Below are 5,085 nucleotides of genomic sequence, written 5' to 3' on the forward strand. Positions count from 1 at the left end.
TAACTTGTGGTAAATAAACTCTATGGGATTATCATTACCTCATTTCATTTGTAAATAAACTCTATGGATTTATCATACCTCATTTCATGTACTCGATACCATAGAAATATATTACTGAAAATGCTTTTAGCCCCTGTGATTAATAATTGTGTATCAAGGTTTAGAAAGTCACCTCAATAGTACCTGGATAAAGTGGACAGTCACCACAGTAATACTGTACTTGGATGAAAGGGACAGTCAGCGCAGTAATCCTTGGATAAATGGGACAGACAGTACAGCAATGCCTGGATAAATGAGACAGTCACCGCAGTAATACCACCTGGATAAAAGGGACAGTCAGCACAGTAATACCTGGCTTAATGGGACAACCACCACAGTAATACATGGATAAATGGAACAGTCACCACAGTAATATTTGGCAAAAAGTGACAGTCTCCACAGTAATACCTGGATAAAGTGGACAGTCAGCACAATAATACCTGGATAAAAGGGACAGACAGAACAGTAATGCCTGGATAAATGGGACAGTCACCACAGTAATGCCTGCGGGATAGTCACTACAGTAATGTCTGGATAAACGGGACAGTCAGAACAGTAATACCTTTATAAAAGGGACAGACACCATAGTAATATTTGGATAAATGGGACAGTTGAAACAGTAATACGTGGATAAAAGGGACAGTCACCACAGGCATGTCTGGGTAAAATGGACAGTCAGAAGAGTAATACCTGGATAAAAGGGACAGTCAGTATAATAATACTTGGATAAATGGGAAAGTCAGATAAAAGGGACAGTCAATATAAGGAGGTGCAAGAAATTTTTTCTGAGTCCTTCAGAGTTTTCCTGGGCAGTGCTGGGTTGGGCAGCTTGTATAATATATATATATATATATGAATGTCTTTTCCTGTAATACTACAGTGTAATATGAAAATAAGAAGGCCCATAAAACACTATTTAAACGTTGAAACCATATATTTCGGGCACTTGTTTCTGTGCCCCTGTTCACTGGTAGAATATGGACAGGTGGAAAGTTACAATGGTATATATACAAAAACATGAAGGTGTGGCCTTAGGCCTCCGATGTTAAGGAGGTGGCGTTTCTTAAGAAGGAGGAGATTGACCAAATTCCCTAGTGGTTTTTGGCCTCATTAGCTCCCGTTTGGCGATGGATCTGGCGGTCGCGTTTCTTGGGTCATCTTCTTCAAAAAGGGTGCGAGGATTAAGGTGTCAATGGCGTCCGATTTCAATGTCCTCCAGACAGGTTCATATTGTTGGTTTGATTGATGATAGCAGATTCCAGCATCTTTCTTTTGTACGGAAAGCTACTCTTGAAAACCAACTCCGCCCCACTCAGTTAATGACATGCCCTGTATTTCTAATATGTAGGAAAATTCCCGAACTCTCCGAAGCGTAACGTACTGATCTTTTGTGCTCTGTTATTCTTTGCGAGAGCGATCTACCTGTCTCGCCTACATAAATGTCATGACAATTACTACACGGTATCTTGTAAACTCCGGCTTCTTAAATAGTGTTTTATGGGCCTTCTTATTTTCATATATATATATATATATATATATATATATATATATATATATATATATATATATATATATATATATATATATATATATATATATATATATATATATATATAATGTATGAATGTATGTATCTGTGTGTGTGTCTATTCTAAGATTGTTTGATCTTAAACAGGCATAAAAGAAACAAATAAATTTGGATAAGCAAATATATTTCTGCCAATAAATATAGGCCCTCTTCTCAGTGGAAAACGAGAGGTGTTACAAAGGCAACATTTATATGGGGTACAACGGTGTTTAGATTGAATTAGCTTAGATTTATGGAGGTATTCCGTCCGGATTTGTTTCCTTCCAGGAGGTTTCTTGTGCACTGTTTTTGCTATACGAATTTCATTTTGTTCTCTGAAACCTCTGAATACTGGGTTGACCTATGTATTTTATTTTATTTTATATTTTATTTTATTTTAATTATTATTATTTTTTTTTTTGCTCTGGTTATCTGGCGGTCGTTCTGGCTGGATTGTTTTTAATGGAAGGATTCAGCAAGGCTTTGTACACCATATTCGCCTTTCAATGCCCTACTAAGAGTTTCATGTTATATGGCTTAAAATGTCTGATTCCAGAATCTTTCTCCTGTATGGACAGGCATATCAAATAGTAACGATGACTCCCCTTAGTTAATGTAATGCCCAATATCTCGAGAAAGTGAACGAAAATTCCCGAATTTTCTTGGCCATGCCTAACAATCGTTTTGCGTTCCTCACGTCTCTGCGATAGCGAACCTTCAGGCTGACTGGAGTTTTTCATGATCTCTACATGGTATGGTACTTTGTAAACGCCAGATTCAGCTTCTCTTTATTCTGATAGATTTTGATAAGGGCACTCCCCATGTTGTTTTGTCTACTACCAGTCAGAAGGTTCTTGGTCTGATGTCCTTAGTTACGACTGAGTACTCGAGTTTTATTTTGTTTGTAAAATCCAGTGTATTGTCATCCTCAAGTCTTCGACAGTATATTTTAATGGCTTTGTTGATGTTTTTTTTTTTTCAGCATCATGCGTACGATAAATTAGCATATATTACAGGCTACCCAAATCGTTGCTAAGATGTCATGACAGCTGAGGAAATGAATATAGAAAACAATGAAAGTTGGTTTCCCATAGAAAGTGAAATTGCATTTAAATGATTCCCTTATAATTAGTATAACTACGTAGACTAATTTCAGCCTCTTCCCTTTCGGTTTCAGATTTTATAGCAGAAACTAGAGAAATGAGTTTCTTAAAAATAAAACTTCAAAATCTCACATGCTGCCATCCCGGTACGTGAAAATATCATTGATAGCAATGAAGATTTCAGTTTCCAGTAATCCACGTAGAGATTGGTTAAAAAGGGGTTAATCTGATACCTATACCCCAACCGAAGTTTTTCTGTACAATTTTTTCGTTGAGAGGCATCATAGGGTTGATTACACCGGGCATTGAAAAATCAAGTTAAGTTACCATCACGCTTTTCTTCTCTTTTAACATTTACCTGAAATCCTGTTACTTTCCTTGCATTATCTCTTCTTTGTGAGCGTGTCTCATCATTGCTCGCATCCGACTACCAACCATGACATTTACTTTCTACATTTGTATGAATCAGTCACTTCCACGTTCCTCAAATCCACGCTGAGTATCTTTTCCCCATTATCTTGGGTTCCGTTTAATTTCACGATGTTCCTCTTGCTAAAAAATCACTCTTAATGTCGTAGCTTTACAAACACTTTAAAACGCTTCAACAGGTCTGTGCAGTTTCTTTCCACCATCACAAAATTCGTAAACTCACACGCGGGTGGCGACTGGAATGAAATTTACTTAAGCGTCCCACGGAATGGCTTTGACCTCACTTTACTAAAGTCTCCTGCAGGAATGAACTTTACCCGAATGGATGGGATTCAGTCATGAACAACTAAATCATTTCGCTTTCTCTGAGGGTAATTGTATCACCTGCCAATATCAACTGCTCCGCATTTAATACACGATTCCTTTTCTTATCACATAGGTTGTATGTCTTTTGTTCTGCTACTCTTATTACTCCGTTGAAGAACAATCTGTCTTACAGGCACTCTCACACCAACTTTCCTCACAAGTTTCGCTATTATCATAGCGATTTCTGATAGCTCCTAACAAATTACATGCTACACCATACCGCAAATTCACACTGCATCTAAATGACTTGATTCGAGCTATCTTGAAGGCCTTGTACACGCCATACAGCTTTTTCCCTTTACTTTCTCAACAAACTCGCGACTCGAACAACCTCATCACAGTGATCAAGAGTGAAGTATTGTCAACCGAAATTTACGGTTTTGTCGCGTTCACAGTGTTTTTATTGGCCTTCCAGACTTCATAGACAGACCCCTAGATTACAGTTAAAATAATGACATGCACATGCGCGCACACGCACACACACGAGACTTATTATCAACTAAAAAAATTCCCCTTCAGGTAACATATATGAAAATATATTATTTCCGAGGTAGAGCGAATTGGATATTAAAGGACGTTTGTAGCTTAATGCTTGTACTCGTATATGAATCACGGTGATGTGATAAAATTCATTCATATGTATATATATATATATATATATATATATATATATATATATATATATATATATATATATATATATATATATATATATATATATATATATATACATACTCGTATATATTCGTGTGTGCGTATATAATTGTGTATTACATTCAAGTAAAAAGGATTCATTGGCATAGTCTCGGCGTTTCACGTTCTTGCAATAACTTGAATAACTTGCAGAGGTAAGTAGTTCCTATGATTAATTCAAAGTAAGGATAAACATGAGAAAGATTAAAAGAACTTAGACTTAGATTTGTTTGTTCTGACTAATTGATTGAGATTCCTCGCTCAGCGGTCGAGTTTAATCAAGGGGAACGATTGTTTATTAAGGGGTAGCAAATGTCCTTGCGAATCTTAAGTATGCTTTTGAAGTCTGCGAGTTCTATTTCGCACAATCTCAGTTTCTGCCGCTACCTTCTTCCTTTCACAGCAACCCCAGCCTCCCCCCCTCTCCGCCCCTCATCTCCTTAACCTCCTCCTGCCCCATGTTCACTGATGCATGAATCCTTTTCCTCATCCTACCCATCTGGGTATGAAGAAGGGGTGGGGTGGCATATTAGAGGGAACCACCCTAGAGTGCCCACGTTCGGTTTCTTCGTGAAAATCGTGCCCGTTCAGCGTGCTGCGTACCCGTTCAGTGCCCATCCGGCTTTCCTGTCGCGCGGTGACGTCTGTCAGTCGTTTCCCGGCCACTCTGTGACTGAGCTCCCCAGTGGGACGACGCGACCCTGCCTTTTTCCGGGAGTACTTGGGTTGCCGCTGTTGGACTGCTCTCGCTCGCAGAAAGATTCGTTTTTCTGGTCGGGTTTCTCCGAAACTCAACTTACAAGTGTGACATTTTTTGTGTTTATTGTGGATTTTATTTGCGTTTTGATTATTCAAAGGTGTTTGATTTTTTTTTCTGTAAATGAAGAG

The 5,085-nt window shown here is 38.2% G+C and overlaps 1 protein-coding gene across 1 annotated transcript in view; it reads left to right on the plus strand.

The window, feature by feature from the left end:
• The first annotated feature begins 4,709 nt into the window (after positions 1–4,709).
• Positions 4,710–5,085, plus strand: part of LOC136843122 (chaoptin-like) — a 39,934-nt gene continuing 39,558 nt past the window's right edge. The window contains exon 1 of the mRNA XM_067111158.1: positions 4,710–5,085. This exon is cut by the window's right edge and continues 271 nt beyond it. The gene's annotated coding sequence lies outside the window, so the exon portion shown is untranslated.

Source organism: Macrobrachium rosenbergii, chromosome 11, assembly GCF_040412425.1.
Source record: "Macrobrachium rosenbergii isolate ZJJX-2024 chromosome 11, ASM4041242v1, whole genome shotgun sequence".
Lineage (NCBI taxonomy): Eukaryota > Metazoa > Arthropoda > Malacostraca > Decapoda > Palaemonidae > Macrobrachium > Macrobrachium rosenbergii.